The sequence below is a fragment of the Eschscholzia californica genome, unplaced genomic scaffold (assembly GCF_041429995.1).
Source record: "Eschscholzia californica isolate CP2 unplaced genomic scaffold, dmEscCali1.0.p SCAF_2, whole genome shotgun sequence".
In the NCBI taxonomy this organism is placed as follows: domain Eukaryota; kingdom Viridiplantae; phylum Streptophyta; class Magnoliopsida; order Ranunculales; family Papaveraceae; genus Eschscholzia; species Eschscholzia californica.
Genome location: NW_028238309.1, coordinates 12,036,064 through 12,052,094, shown reverse-complemented (window position 1 = coordinate 12,052,094; position 16,031 = coordinate 12,036,064). Strand labels below are relative to the sequence as shown.

The 16,031-nt window shown below is 38.8% G+C and overlaps 1 long non-coding RNA gene across 2 annotated transcripts; it reads right to left on the bottom strand.

Annotated features, from left to right (window-relative positions):
* Positions 1 to 7,645: 7,645 nt before the first annotated feature.
* On the bottom strand, positions 7,646 to 10,583 carry LOC147556259 (uncharacterized). 2 transcript variants are annotated; one of them, XR_015235146.1, is made up of 4 exons: positions 10,210 to 10,583; positions 8,394 to 8,519; positions 8,053 to 8,303; positions 7,646 to 7,856 (listed from the first exon to the last, which is right to left on the bottom strand). It is a non-coding gene; the product is annotated as an uncharacterized LOC147556259 (long non-coding RNA). The 2 variants fall into 2 exon arrangements; XR_015235145.1 differs by having other exon boundaries at positions 8,053 to 8,300.
* Between the last annotated feature and the right edge of the window lie 5,448 nt (positions 10,584 to 16,031).

The following is a 16,031-nucleotide window of genomic DNA, read 5'->3' as shown; positions in this document are numbered from 1 at the left end:
GAAGCTAAACCATAAACAAACAGAACATAGTGAACTAATGATGTCTTAAAACGAGTACTCATAATTAGAGGTGGTATTCTACAAAAGCCTCAAATTTTAATAATTAAGACGCATCAATGTGATATAGGACCATGGAGCAAGACGCCTGATCATGAAAGTGTTAACAGGAAAGCCTAAAACCCCAAAATGCAGGAGGTAGCCTGAACCTTAAAACTGGTTAAAAATATTTTCTGTATGCAGCAAGTACTTTGTAGTCTGAACCTTAAAACTGGTTAAAAAGATTTTCTGTATGCAGCAAGTACTTTGTAGTTTATAGTAAAAATTACATTAAGCACACAAGTCACAAAAACTACCGACCAACCCAAACAACTAAAATTCCGAATATTTTTATTTGGACAAACATTCCAGAGTCCAAATTATAAGGGAAAGTACAATAAAAATATGTTTCATTCATAAAGTAAACAACAATTAGCTAGATCCTTTGCTACAATGATTAAGGCCTTTGGTATAGGAAGAGCAATTTATAGCAAAGGCAGTGCATTAGATAGGGAGACTATTCTTTTTAGAATAGGGGGAGATAAACACTATTTTCTAAAATATCTCAACTTTAAAATTTGGTCCCTCCCCTCAAACTATTTCGACCAAAAGATAGAGAGAAGAGAGAAAAATCATGTTCGACCAAAAACCTGTTCGTCGATCAAAGAGAGTGAAGAGAGATAAACAACCTTAAAACCTGTTCAATTAAAAGAGAGAAAAAACCCTAAATGTATTTGTTTCGATCAAAGAGAGAAAGATAGAGATGGAAACCTAAAAGCCTGGATGACTAACACAACTCTCATCTCCATAGAGGGATTTGTAATTCTTGTTATTGTTTGATTTCTCCATATATTTTTAGGGTCATAAGGGTATGATCAGTGAATGAGTTCACTCACCTAGGACATAGGGGTTAAGGGCAGGGCCTTAGTCCTCTTAAGTTCGAAGAAACGGGGTCTTGGAATTACGTTATTCAATTAGGGACGGTTTTTCATAGAGAAATGTGGGAAAACTGAATTTTCCAGTGATAACAATCGTCGTTGGATTTGAAAACAAGCAGAATGTTCCAGACACTCTAATTCCAAAATTAGATGCTACTTCGACTGCTGAAGAAGAAGAGGTTTGAACTAATAACGTGTCTGATGTTGGCAACCGTGGAACCTTCTCTTCAGGAGCAGTTTAGTGATATGAATGCCTACACCATGATTCGATAACTTAGGTATTTAATCCTAATTCTAAATACCTAATAAGTTGCGATAAAGTCTAACTTTTTGTAAATAGCAAAAAGTGTATCTATAAATAGCCAGCTCCCCAAATAGCTCTTAGTAGCCCTGTAAATAGCAGGGACCAAAAGAAATATGATGTAGATTGTTGCGGAAGCGTAATAATAGAAGAACTCATTGATAATAAACTAAAATAAACAAGATTAATTGAAATAATAAAAGAGGAACGATGCAATCAAGGAGGGTTTTTTATTTGATATTCAATTCAATGCTTCAATAGACAGACTGGACTTCTCTTTTATAGAGATTATAATTTCCTAGATAGACTCAAATAAGAAAGAAAATAAAAGAAGATAACAACTTAAGGATACTTTCCTTGCTAGGACTCATAATTATAGGAACTCAAAATACTAAAATATAGAAACTATGCTAATATAGCATCTTGGCCGTGGGGCCCAATAATATCCTGGGCGTGAGGCCCAATTGCCGGATGCATCATACTCCCCAACCGAGGAAGAACTCGTCTCTCAGTCGTCATAAATAGGTTCATCCGGGTGGTACGGAAAGATGTCACAGACGTTGAATGTGGAAGAAATGTTGAATTCCGGTGGAAGATCGATAACAAACGCATTGTCGTTGATCTTGGTGAGTATCTTGAAAGGACCGAATTTCTTTTGACCAAGCTTCTTGTAAGTCCCAGCCGGAGTTCTCTGTTTAGAAATATGAACCATAACTGAGTCACCCACCTCGAAGGACTGAGTCGTCCTATGCCTATCGGCTGAAAGTTTGTATGCCGAATTCGCCGTAGCAATGTTCCGCCGAACCTCATCATGGAGACGGAGGATTGACGAAGCTAGAGTTTCTGCATTGGAATCGTACTCCGGAATGATCGGTAGTGGTACGAGATCCAAGACATGATTTGGTGAAGATGTATAAACAATGTCAAACGGAACCTTCTTCGTTGTTCGGTTAATAGTACTATTATACACAAATTCGGCATGAGGAAGAGTCGTTTCCCAATTAATTCCCTTGTCTCGTGTAATACAACGAAGTAAATTCCCTAACGAACGGTTAACGACCTCAGTTTGCCCATCAGTTTGAGGGTGACATGTACTGCAGAAATTAAGTTTAGTATTGAGGCGTTTCCACAAGAAGCGCCAAAAGTGGCTTTGAAACTTCACATCTCGGTCCGAAACAATACTCTTCGATAAGCCATGTAGACGAATAATTTCCCAAAAAAATAAATTTGCAATGTTAGAAGCATTGTCTGTCTTCTTACAAGCGATGAAGTGAGCCATCTTACTGGAACGATCAACCACCACTAAAATCGAATCCCTACCTTTCTGTGAACGGGGAAGACCAAGAACAAAGTCCATTGACAAATCTTCCCAAATAGTTACCGGAGTCGGTAGTGGTGTATAAAGACCTGTATTCTGAGTTTTACCTTTACTAGTCTGACATGTATAACATCGTTCAACTATACGGGATACATCACGTCGTAATTTTGGCCAAAAAAATCGATCAGATACTAGTGTATATGTCTTGTCTCTTCCTACATGACCCTTGTTATGTAATTCCCGAATGATATGTTCACGTAGAGAAGAATTAGGAATACACAACTGCTGTCCATGAAAAAGATAACCGTTAGAAATAAAAAAACTCACCCGCAGACCGGTTTGTAGTGCAAGCCTCCCATATAGGGCCGAAATCCGGATTATCTTTGTAGTTGTTAGAAATTGTTTCGAAACCCGGAACGTGGACTGCCATAGTCGTGAGGAGACTAGCTCTTCGGCTCAAAGAGTCGGCAACCGTATTAGTTTTCCCTGATTTGTGTTTAATCACAAAATTAAATCGTTGAATATACGAAATTCATCGCATATGCATTGGATCAGCTGTACGTTGACCATTCAATGTTTGTAATGCTTTATGGTCTGTATATAAGACAAATTCCACTCCTATAAGAAAACAGTTCCAATGTCGCAGGGCGCGGTAAAGGGCATAAAATTCGGACTCGTAAATGGTCCACTTACGACGGGCTTCACCGAGTTTTTCGCTCATAAATTCGATAGGACGTTTTTCTTGGGAGAGAACCGCGCCAATCCCGAGGCCTGAAGCGTCACATTCGACTTCAAATAATTTTGAGAAATCCGGAAAAGCTAAGACTGGAGCTGAACATAGTCTTTGTTTGATTAGGTTAAAACTCTCTTCCTGTGGACTTTCCCAGGAAAATTTTCCTTTCTTTAAACAATCTGTTAAAGGGGCCATTATAGTACTGAAATCCCGTATAAATCTTCGATAGAAAGAAGCTAACCCGTTGAAACTGCGGACCTCAGATGGTGAAGAAGGAGTCGGCCACTCAGAAATTGCTCAAACTTTAGCTTCATCAACTTTCATACCTTCTTTACTAATAAGAAAACCCAGGAAGTATACCTCATTGAGGAAGAAGTGGCTCTTCGGAACGTTCATGAATAATGAATTAATACGCATTGCGTCGAAAACTTCTCGAATATGTTGAAGGTGATCACTTCTAAATTTACTAAAGATGAGTATGTCATCAAAGTAAACTACCACAAATTTATTCAAGAATGGTTTAAGAACTTGATTCATGAAACGCATGAAAGTACTAGGTGCATTAGAGAGTCCGAAGGGCATAACTAACCATTCATAAAGACCCTCTTTTGTCTTGAAAGCGGTCTTCCACTCGTCTCCCTCACGAATTCGGATTTGGTGATAACCTGCTTTTAAATCAATTTTGGAGAATACCGTAGCCCCGGAAAGGTGATCTAACATATCTTCAAGTCTAGGAATTGGAAATCCGTATTTAATTGTAATTTTGTTAATAGCCCGACTATTAACACACATTCGCCAGGTTCCGTCTTTCTTTGGTACCAATAATGTCGGAACCGCACAAGGAGTAAGACTTTCAAGGATAAAACCTTTGTTCAATAATTCTTCCACCTGTACTTGTAGTAATTTATGCTCATGCGGACTCATCTTGTGATGTGGTAGGTTTGGTAAGTTAGCTCCGGGTATAATATCGATTTGGTGTTGAATTTCTCGTAATGGAGGTAACGACGGTGGGGATGATGATGGGTTGAGGTCGTAGTACTCGTCGAGAAGAGCTTGGACCTCCGATGTCGGTTGGTTGCCGGCGGTGGTTGAGTCCTTCGTCGTGAGGAGAAATCCTCTCGGTTCGGGTACTTTTGGTGGTGACCGATCTGCCTTGTTCATCAGTTGTTGAGGGAGCTCGTCCGATAGTGGTAGATGATAAATTCGTTTACGGGACCAAAGGAATTCGAAGGTGTTCTCTCTACAATGGTGAGTAGCGTCGACGTCGTAAATCCAAGGTCTTCCAAAAATAATGTGACAATTATCCATGTCCAACATGTCACAAGTAATTGTATCATGGTAATGAGTACCAATGGAGAAGGAAAACGAACATTGTTTTTGAACCGCCAACTCCCTTTGATTGGATATCCAACCGATTTTGTGAGGAACCGGGTGATTAATTGTCTGTAGTTGTAGTACTTCAACTAAATGACTGGACACCATGTTTTCTTCACTACCGTTATCGATTATGAAGTCGCAAACCTTGTTGTTAATTGTTAAGCGTGATTTAAACACCTTGTTTCGTTCCGGATGTGTTGGTGATGAAAAAAAATTTGTTATTTTCTGCTCAGGATTTTGAGGGCTCATGATACCAGCTGAGATAGATTGTTGCGGAAGCGTAATAATGGAAGAACTCATTGATAATAAACTAAAATAAACAAGATTAATTGAAACAATAAAAGAGGAACGATGCAATCAAGGAGGGTTTTTTATTTGATATTCAATTCAATGCTTCAATAGACAGACTGGACTTCTCTTTTATAGAGATTATAATTTCCTAGATTGACTCAAATAAGAAAGAAAATAAAAGAAGATAACAACTTAAGGATACTTTTCTTGATTGCTAGGACTCATAATTATAGGAATTCAAAATATTAAAATATAGAAACTATGCTAATATAGCATCTTGGCCGTGGGGCCCAATAATATCCTGGTCGTGAGGCCCAATTGCCGAATGGTCTCCATCAAAATATTTCACCTGGCCACATATTAGAGAATGATACTAAAACCAAAAAAAAAAGATATGGTAATAAAAATTCACTTCAAAAGTCAAGATCTTCACACATATGCCAGATTAGGGGATGGTTATTTCTCTAGCATATGCCACGGTCACGGACTGAGGTAGACGATAACCCGGTCCAACAAGTGTGCTCTAAAATTTTTTGTTGCAAAATTATTTTTAGGACGAGAGAATATCAGAAGTAATACAAGTTATAACAACCAGTAGAATGTAATAACAAAAAGAAGTAGTTATTTATTTGAGAAATCGACTACGATCTACGTTAGTCATTTGACATCGATACATCATCAAGATGTGATAAGCACGATAACCGCTTATGTAAAACCAATAACTAAAAGGGTCTAAAGTTCAACAACATAGAGCTTAATGCCCGACAAACTTATTAGATTATTTATACCTTTAATAATTCAAGTTCAATAAATTATAGATTCCATTTCCTCCGGACTCCGGAAATTGAACGTGAGATTTTTAGGAGTTTGGAGTTTAGGTCAACACTATCAACCACTTGGACAACCAAGTGTTGACAAAAAAAAAAGTAGCTTTTAATTGTAGTGTGGTCAGATGTTTTTTAATTGAAGCAAGTAGCTTTTGAGAACGAAAGAATATAATAGAAAAGAAAATAAAAAATTTCTAATAACAAAAAGAAAATTAATAGTTTGGTACTAGTTAAGAAAAACGACAGTTATTTATGTTATAACCACAATTTTCAAGTAGGGTTATGCATGTCGAAGGCAAATCTTCTAAAAGTTAATTAGTCTGTTGTAGAAAATTTGCACGAAAAACCAGTTAAAAAAAAATATGTGAAACCGCTTAAGCAATAAGTCCAAAGAGATAACTTGAAAGGTGATGAAAAGTTTGAATTTGGATTTGACAAAACATTTCCTCTTTTGAGGAAAGAATATTGTTCGGAATGTTTATTAATGAATATATTCACGCTTTAAGTCTACTATATTAATTTTGTGCCTTTTGATTGTTAAAATAATATGTATTATTGATCGCAAATTAAAATTTAAATATAAATTTCAGATTATTCGTTGAAGAAGACAACATTGAACCTTGCCAACAACCCTTGGTTGGAGACTTGGAGTGGTAAGAGGTATAATCTTCCACCTAGAGGTCAAGGGTTTGAGGCACACGCTGAACAATTCAAAAAAGACAACATTGAACCATAGTAATGGTGTCAATAGTTTCAGCCTCGTAATATTTAGTCTCTATTATATTAATTGTTAAGTTTTTTTAATGTATCGAAAATATTGTCAAAAGAAAATTTGGAATGTTGTTCCCTCTTTTATTTCCGATGTTTAGTTGTTTCGTAAGTGACGCTTTCCTTTAATGATATTGAGATGATCCTTAATTTGAAATGAACGGTTGAGATATAGATTTGTAGTCGTTGGTAACTTGATGAAGAGTTTTTCCAACTGTTACTTTCTAAATTCTAATCCTTATTTGAAATGAACGGTGGATATTAACTTGATCCAAAGACCCAAACTTTTCCCACGCTTTCTGTTTCCTCTATTAATCAGAAACAAACCCTTTCTTACACATACCTGAAAACCCCCACTTTCTATTTTTTTGACTATTTACTCTCTCTTTCTGCTCTCTCTTTCTTTCTAAAAAACAGAGCATTGGAAACCAGAATCACCAATTTGATAAATTCTCATTCTTTCATCGATCTTTCTTTGTTACCCATTATTCAGATTGATCTAGGGTTTTCGATCTTCTTTCTTTTATCAGGAATAATTGTTGTTATTTAATCAAGAACAAGTTCTTCTTTCCCTCCTCTGTTTCGTTGCTACTAATTTCCCATATAAACAAACACAGGTATTATTGCTACTCTTTTGCCTTCTCTCTCTATAATAAGTCAATCAAGGTTCTTTTATATCATTCAAGAACGTATTATTCAAACCCTATTTCTTCCTTTTTTTTGTTTTAATCTTTTTGATTTTTGTTTTAGAGCCTTAGGGTTTTAGAGGGTTTTACTATATCTTTCTCATATACTGTTATAGAGTTGTTCTGTTTATACTAAAAAGTTTCAATGTTTCTAGTATTTAGACTCAAACCTTTATCCATTCTTGTTTGTCTTCGGATTACAATTAAAACAATAATCATACTAGGGTTTTGATTTAAACGTAGAGATTTACAATATTTGGTTGAAATATTACTATTAAAAATCTCAAATCTTACTAGAGAATCTTGATTATATTTTGGTACAGAGTGAAAAATCAATCACAAACAAACAAGAGAATAAAAGATGGGGAGGAAGAAGATAGAGATTGAAAAGATTGATGATACGAGTAAGAGGAATGTGACCTTCACCAAGAGACGTCAAGGTTTATTCAAAAAGGCTGCCGATATTTGCGTTCAATCTGATGCTCAAATTGCCGCGGTTGCTTTCTCCGGTGCTGGTAATGTTTTCTCGTTCGGTCATTCGTCGGCTGATTCTGTTATTGATCGTTACATTAGCGGCGGAGCTGAAGTACAAAAAGAAGAAGATACAGAGGAGAGAATTGAACATGTTGACAAGAGGAGGAAGATTAGTGATGGTGGTGGGTTTTGGTGGGATAAGATTGATATTGAAAAACTCAATTCATACGAGAAAATGTCGTACGTGCAAAATGCAATAATGGGTTTGAAGCAGAATATCAGGAAGAGGATTGAGGAACTCACCTTGTCGTCTTCACTACCATCATCTTCTATTGCTGCTATTCCTGCTGCTCCTGCTTCTACTGCCGTTCGTGCTACTTCTGCTGCTGCTCCTTCTACTGCCGTTGCTGCTATTCCTGCTGCTCCTGCTTCTACTGCCGTTCGTGCTACTTTCGCTGCTGCTCCTTCTACTGCCGTTGCTGCTACTCCAGCAGCTGCTCCTACTGCCGTCGGTGCTACTTTTCCTGCTCCTCCTTCTACTGATATTGGTGCTACTACGAGTAAGAAGGAAGATGATTTGCCTCTCTTGACAGAAGAGGAATTTTCGAAATTCATGGAAGAATTAGATGATTTGCCCCGCTTACCAAAAAGATATGATTCGACCTTCTTCCCGGAAGATGAAATTGCGAAATGCTTAGCCGAAGCAGATTATTTGCCGTCCTTAGATGTGAAATGTGATTTGCTGTTTATGAAAGAGGACGATGATTTGGCTGTGGAAGAAAAAGATGAATTTGATTGGCCAACAACGTAAAGCTGATTTACCCGATATTGCTAATAGTTTTGACGATGGAGAAGAGACGAGATGAGACAAATAGCTAACTTCATTACTATATGATATCCGTAGACAACTTCATGAAATGAAATTGATCGAACATTGTTTATTGTTCTGTATTATTCAAAAACTATATCGTGAAAGAGATCGACCGAAATTGTTCATTATTCTGTAATTAATACTATCTCACAAAAATATATTAATTAATATTGCTCATTGCTCACTGATATTCGAATGCCATTTTATGTTTGTTATTGTTTTTGGGTTTACAAGTTCTTGTTAATATAATATTACATTTTCAACTAGCTCAGAGACCTAATAGATATCATGACCTAGATAGATATCGCTGCTAGAGGCGTCAGCTTCTTACATGAACTCCATTGACATACTTTCGTACCTTCTTTTATACATGGTTCATCAAGTGGTACGTCTTTCTGTTATGGTTCTCTGCCTCACCAATAAAGGAGATGAATCTCCTGTGGGAACGGAGAGGAAAAGGAGGCGACCAAAGGAGAGTTCATCGAGCAGAAGATCTCCTAGGTAACACAGACCCCTGAAGCGAGTAAAGAAGAGAAGAAATGGTGCTGTTGATGAAATCTTGCAACACCCACTCCTAAAGACCTAATAGTGAGAAGTCTTCTTGCTCGCGAGGGAGTACATCTCAATTGGCCTTTCATTTAGACCATGACTATGAAACACAGATAAAGAAATCATCTTGAACACGGGTCTTTCTGGAACGCCTATTAACAGGCACGGTCGAAGCAATTCAGCTACTAAATTCAAAGAAACCTTATATCGAGGAGGGGTTGATATTTTTCAATATCACTTTCTCTGCCGAAGTCCAATCGATTGATCACTAGCATAAATGTGTCTGCTAAGAATACCTCAGATCACTCGACAATGTCCACCACCATGGACGGCATCCACCAGTCTTGTCGAAGCTTCCAATGAAGAACCACCATACCCTCAAAGCAACAATGCAGAGCCAAAGAAATGACGACTGATTCAAAGTCCTGCCCCCATATGGTGCACTGCTCACACGAGTGCCCTCTCGTCTAACCAATGAACCCGTCATGAGTGGCCTTTATGGACTCGCGACCTAAACGGCAAAGCTAATTTTGATCCTTACATTTTTCCGCTTTAAGATTGACCATTCTCGATTTGTTAGGTATGTTTATACTTCATATGCTTTATACTCTTCATGTTTCTCTAGCGACCGCCCGCCTAGTTTATTTCTTAGTCAGATTTGAAATGTGATACGAGTGTTGAATTGTCTCAAATGAGACTTCAGAATGTTTGTTTTTATTTGACTTATGATTTCTATCTCGTTTGTATGGCTCAGTTGGGTTAATTTCTTGGTCCACTTGAGTCAAACGATTCAGATTGAGACGAGTCAGACTCCTACAATGAGAAAAGAATAAATACTACCTAAGGTTTCTAACCATCTTCAAGTACATGCCAGATTTGGGGATGGTTAATTCTCATTAAGAAGGGAAATGAAAAGGATGCCTTCATATTGCAACACAACCAATTTCCCCCATTTATGTATACAAAATATGTTTATTATTTTTCGACTCAATGTTACAGAGTTACAAATAATAAGACACATTTTAGATGTAAATACTTACAGTTATGTGAATATGGATCAAGTTGAGAAGCTTGTCACAGTCACGGAGGTAGACGATCACCCGGTCCAACAAGTGTGATCTAAAATTTCAAGTTCCAAAATTAGTTTGAGGAAAGGAGAATATCGGAAGTAATACAAGCTATAGCAACTAATAGAAACTTCAGTTTATTCTTGAGCAAGTTCAAATGTAAGGAACAATATTTTCTATCAAGTGGGTGCTTGTTTCATTAGGGAGAATGAAAAGCGAGAACGTGCAATGCAAACCCATTTGAAATATGTTATATCGGTCGATCAGATTCGAATACTAATATAGTCGTTCTTTTGCTTGCCAAAATAATGCTTGTGCTGCCGCATTGCCACCCCCTCTAATACCCCAAAGCTACAAATTGAAAGCAGAGAAGCATGAGTCAGGAATACACCATATTACTAACTATAAGAACTTTTGTACTGATCTTGTTTACAGGAGAGCTCAGTCCATGTAAAAGTTTTCAATTTAATCATTGATCTTTAAGTTCACTTAATGTATAGATAATTGAGAGGTGCATTTTCACCATTTAAACTCATGAAAGATATTTGTTTAAGTTCACTTTATGTTTCTTACAAAATTTTGTCATGATTATATAGGACCTTTTTTGGAACCTTATTAACAGAAAAAGAAAATGAAAGAGATTAGGTTTTCTTCTACCTCATGAGATTAGAAGCTTGTTTGTTCTTGATGGAGAAGTTAGTAAGAGACGAGAAGGCTTTTCAGTATTCGAAAAGGTCACGAGGAAACAACAATGAAACATTATTTGTTCGTTAAAGATATGATTAGGATTGAATGAGCCACCATGGTTAGCTAGGGCCGAGTCCAAGCCGAGTCTTGATTCAAATCCAGAGACGGGAGTTCTGTTTTCTAAGAGACGGACATGTCGGGATATTAGTTCAGTGGTAGAGCGTGCCCAGGTCCCAGGAAAGGTGTGTCCGTCAGTCCGTGTGCCCTAAAATGTGAGGGCTCTCGGCCACATGGATATTTCTGTTCATTTGTGCCTAATTCAGAGATGTGGATCATCTAAGGCGCACATACAAGACCTACTCTTGTTGGACTGGAGTTTGGTCTTTCTTTATCTCTTCATTTCTTTACTAGCTTGGGGCTTGGAAGCAGGACAAGTTCGGGCCGAGCCGAGAACCATGAGACATGTTCCAATCCTAATTGTTAGGTACTAGGACAAAAGAAATATTTCGCATACGGCCTCACTTAGGCTGCTTACAGAACTTCAAAGAGTGGCACATTAAGTTGTACTAAGGATTAAATCTCATCTAAGCATATCCTAGTAATAGCTCATGTCGCCCCGTGTCAATTCATTTCCTCCTCGTCAGTCATTATAAAACAGGAGCAGATGATTAGGTCAAGAAATCAGTACAATGCTTTTCCCTTTATGAGCTTCATAAAGTGTAACGCCCCAAATCCAGATTTCCACGTCGGCCGCCATGAAAACATAAACTTAAAACATTTCTCCGCAGAACAGTGAACATAGACCATATATTCATCAAAGAGACAAATGTCATCGAACATAAAGCTCAAAAGTAACAATAAATAAACTAAAAAAAAACTTTACGAAGTTTTTCCAAATTCGCATGATGTCTCTAAATCATCGACACATATGTCGGACAAGATCAAATAAAAACAAAGACAAGTATTTAGGAGATGCAACTCCAAATAACTACCTAAAGAAAGAAAGGAGAATACTAAAGAAACTCCTCCAAGGCTAATTATGACTCAAGCAGGTAGCAATTCCCGATTACCTTGTCCTGAAAAATAAAAGGTTGGCTCAGACCCCAACAAGTAGATTTCGAAACCTCTAAAGCCTTAATAGACGGTTTCAAGAACTACCAAAATAAATAGACAACTCCAAAACAATATTAAGGTGTCCGAAAATAGTAGCCGAGTTGTTACGTTAAAATAAAGTAAACCACATTTGTAACAACCAACCAAAAGCGATATGACAAGTTGGTGTCAACGTTGTATAAGAGTGTGGTCCATAAGGCTACCCTTGTGTTAATGCCGACCCCATACGCTCCATACCTACATCCGGTAGAGAGGGTCGAACCAACCGCAAAACTCTCACAACCTCCACCAACTCCATCACGTCACACATATATAATAACATCACACTATTTGTAGTAAACAACCAAAAACAATATGACAAGTTGGTGTCCACGTTGTACAAGAGTGTGGTCCACAAGGTTACCCTTGTGTTAGCGTCGACCCCATACGCTACATACCTAGGCCACATCCGGTAGAGAGGGGCGAACCAACCCCAAAACTCCTACAACCCTCCGCCAACTCCATCACATCACACTCATATAATAGCATCACACCACAACATACATAAATCAAAATCATATTCGCCAATCTAGTACGACATACGAGTCTCATATCTATAACGTTTTGCAAGTAATGTGTAAGAGGCAGTTTCTAAAAATTGAAGAGGAGGTTTAAGATGCAGCAATAGGCAGTTTCCAAATTGGGATGGTTTCCAATTTTTTGGCTCAATAGGCAGTTTCCAATTTTTTGGCTTATAATATATATAAATAGGGGTTGAGTGCTTTGTAATCAACACACCAACACAAGCAACAACTCTTCTTTAGAGAGAGCTAGAGAGAGTGAGCAAGTTAGAGAGAAATTTTTTGTTCATAGTTTTGAGCGGTGTTAAATTTCTCGGTCGTCGAAGATTTAGTATAGAAGGTTAAAATCTATACGGTACCATCTTGGGACGAACTTGCGGGTTGTGTTAGTCGTCTTCATCTATCCTTCAATAAAGATTTCTTGTTCGCCCGAGGACGTAGGCTTTAAAGCCGAACCTCGTTAAATTCTGTTCGCATATTTGATTTTGACTTAGCTTTTCGATTAATCTTCATAATCGGATCAATTTCTAGGATAGGTTCGATAGCTTCCGCGACTTTTAGTTATAACAATTGGTTCAAACTTTGATGCTTGTTGGTGATAGTCTAAGCATGGAAGAGACGAGAAATTCGCTATTAGCGGATGACCTTCGTAAGGTTGCTACTAGCAGTATGGCGTCGGGTGGAGTAGACAAGGATCAAGCACAAGGGTTGTTTGTAACGAGGGGGAGGAGTAATGAAAGGGGAAAGGGAAAGGGCGGGAAATCTAGATCCAAATCTAGAGGCTCTTTCAAGAAAACGTGCTTTAGTTGTGGTGAGCTTGGCCACTTAAAAGCGGCTTGTCCAAAGAGAAAGTTGAAGCAAAAGAACGAAGGCTACAAGGAGAAACAAGAGATGCAAGAGGCGGGATATGTGTCAGAAGAGGCGGATGAATGTTTCTCGGTGACAGAGGTGTCTGAGAAAATCTTCGATAAGTGGATGCTTGATTCAGGGGCGTCACACCATATGTGTCCAAATAGGGAGTTGTTTACTACCTATAGGAGTATAGATGGTGGTACAGTTATACTGGGTGATGATAGTATATGTAAAACTGTGGGACTCGGAACAATACGGATCAAGATGCACGATGGAGTGGTGAGAACATTGACGGACGTAAGACACATACCCGATTTGCGGAAAAATCTAATTTCCCTTGGTGTGTTGGAGCGGAACGGCTGTAAGATAATTATAGAGAATGGCTCCATAAGAGTCGTTAAGGGTTCTTTGGTGGTAATGAGAGGTACTCGTTACGGTAATTTATACAAACTTTTGGGGACAACAATTACGGGAGATGTAGCAGTAGGAATCAGTGGAAGGGATCCAACGGCTAGTACGAGGCTTTGGCATATGCGCCTTGGGCATATGTCAGAAAAGGGTCTATCTTTGATGTGCGGGAAAGGCTTGTTGAAGGACATGAAGAAGCCTTGCATGGAGTTTTGTGAGCATTGTGTGTTCGGGAAGGCACACAGGGTGACGTTCTCTACAAGCAAGCACAGGAGCAAAGAGGTATTAGACTACGTACACACCGATGTCTGGGGACCGGCAAAGTTACCTTCCAAGGGTGGTTCCAGGTATTTTGTTACATTCGTTGATGATCATTCGAGATTTGTCTGGCTTTATTTTCTGAAGCATAAGAATGAGGTATTCAACACATTCCTGGTGTGGAAAGCAATGGTTGAGAACAAAACTGGTCGAAAGCTGAAGACGTTAAGGTCGGATAATGGGACCGAGTACACGGATGGGGCATTCAAGGAGTTTTGTAATCAGGAAGGCATTGTGAGGCACTGGACAGTAGTAAACACACCTCAGCAGAATGGAGTCGCAGAGAGATTGAACCGTACACTACTTGAGAAGGCTAGATGTATGCGCTCCAATTCGGGATTAGGCGTAGAATGGTGGGCAGAATCTGTTGCTACAGCTTGTTATATTGTGAACAGGTCTCCACATTCTTCTTTAGATGGCGGCATACCTTACAAGGTGTGGTCAGGTGAACATGCAGATTACGAAAGACTTAAGGTTTTCGGTTGTACGGCCTATTACCATGTTAAAGGTAACAAACTTGACAATAGAGCAAAGAAGGCAATTTTCTTAGGATATGCTACAGGAGTCAAAGGTTATCGGCTATGGTGTATGGAAGACAAGAAGTTTGTAATCAGCAGAGATGTGGTGTTTGATGAGTCATCTATGGTAGCTATGGCGAAAGCTACGGTGCCTAGTTGTGGTGATGTTGGGTCTACTAAAGCTCAAGTAGTGGAAGTAGAAGCCGAAGACCAACGGGTTTCTAGGAATCATGATCAGGTGGAGCATCAGGATAATACTCAGGATGAGGAAATTGATGAACCCGATCATGAGGAGGTTCAAGGGGAAGGTACACAAGTTTTACAACAACAACAGCAGGATGTTTCGGTACACACTAGGCCGAAACGGTTATATAAGCCGGTACAGAGGTTAGGGTCAGACAAACCTCTTAGGCATTACGGGCAGGCAAATCTGGTTGAATATGCACTCTCGGTGGAAGACGACGAGCCGGTCACCTTCAAACAAGCTATTACCGCGGAGGAAAGAGAGAGTTGGTTGGTTGCTATGCAAGAAGAGATGGAGTCTCTTCACAAGAACCAGACATGGGAGGTTGTCCCATTGCCCGAAGGTAAGTCTGTTATTGGTTGTAAATGGGTGTACAAGAAGAAAGAAGATTCTTCCGAAATCAAGGGTACAAGGTATAAGGCAAGACTAGTGGCCAAGGGTTATGCACAGAAAGAAGGGGTCGACTACAATGAGATTTTCTCACCGGTCGTGAAACATACTTCTATTCGGGTGCTATTGAGTATTGTTGCTCACAGGGATCTTGAGCTGGAACAACTCGATGTTAAAACCGCCTTCTTGCACGGAGATTTGGAAGAAGAAATCTATATGGCTCAACCTGAGGGATACAAGGTTGAGGGCAAAGAAAATCAAGTATGTCGTTTGAGGAAATCTCTTTACGGATTGAAACAATCCCCTCGCCAATGGTACAAACGATTTGATTTTTTCATGCTAAAGCATGGTTTTCGCAGAAGTGACTATGATTGTTGTGTATACATCAAGAAGCTTCGTGAAGGTGACTTTATTTATCTCCTTTTGTATGTGGATGACATGCTTATTGCTTCTCGAAGCATGGTGGAGATAAATAAGTTGAAATCTCAACTCAGTCAAGAGTTTGAGATGAAAGACATGGGCGCTGCAAAGAAGATACTGGGAATGGAGATTAAGAGAGAGCGGTCAAGTAAGAAACTGTACTTGAATCAGAAAGGTTACATCGAACGAGTAGTTTCTCGGTTCGGGATGCAGAATGCGAAGGCGGTGTCAACACCTTTGGCACCACACTTCAGGCTCTCGGGAAAACAATCTCCCACTACTACG